Here is a 980-nt window from a genome sequence, read left to right on the forward strand (position 1 = left end):
CCAACATCTATATCTGTGACCCCCAAATCTTCACCCCCTCCAACCCCAACATCTATATCTGTGACCCCCACATCTTCACTCCCTGCAACCCCAACATCTATATCTGCGGAGTCTTGAAGCTTGTATGGATTTGTCTGCTGCCATTGCTGGCCCCTCCCTGATTACCTGGCTGACTTCACTGGCTGCATGCTTGTTTCAGACATTGGCACAGCCTGACATGTGACATGTTCAGTCTCGAGGTCGGCGCCGGCACCCCGTATGCCCCTCTGTGGTCTCTGTACAGTCCCGGCGGTGAAGGGGTCATCATGGCGGCTTAGGAATGATTAAACTGTCGTCTTCCTGTTCAGCTCAGTCCCGGGGGCCTCGCTTGTCTTTGGGGGTCTATTTCTTTCACACCAGATTCATACAACTTTCACCCAAGATGTAAAACTACATTCTGGGTGAAAGCATTCATTGTAACAGTGACTACGTCTCTTCCCCATGGTCCCTCTGTGTGTGCTGTAGTCACCGCCCCAAGCTCCGCCCCCCCCGGGATGGACTACAATCTCATGGTTAGGTCACTCATTTGTAATGGGATTGTAGTTTACCTGTGGGGGAGGAGCTTGGAGCGGTGACTACAAAACACACAGAGTGACCATGGGGAACAGACGTAGCCCCCCTCCAGAAGGAAGGACAGTGTCAGAGATGATTGGAGGATCTGCAGCTGAGTGACACAAATAAGAGATCTCCCCATAATGGAGGTGCCTCTATCCAGGAGGTCTTCCCATACTGGAGGTCCCTCTATCTAGGACGTCTCCCCATAATGGAGGTCTCTCTATCCAGGACGTCTCCCCATAATGGAGGTCCCTCTATCCAGGAGGTCTCCCCATAATGGAGGACTCCCTATCCAGGACGTCTCCCCATAATGGAGGTCTGTCTATCCAGGAGGTCTCCCCATAATGGAGGTCTCTCTATCCAGGACGTCTCTCCATAATGGAGGT

Source organism: Nanorana parkeri, unplaced genomic scaffold (genome assembly GCF_000935625.1).
Source record: "Nanorana parkeri isolate BGI_ZX_2015 unplaced genomic scaffold, ASM93562v1 scaffold4219, whole genome shotgun sequence".
Classification (NCBI taxonomy): domain Eukaryota; kingdom Metazoa; phylum Chordata; class Amphibia; order Anura; family Dicroglossidae; genus Nanorana; species Nanorana parkeri.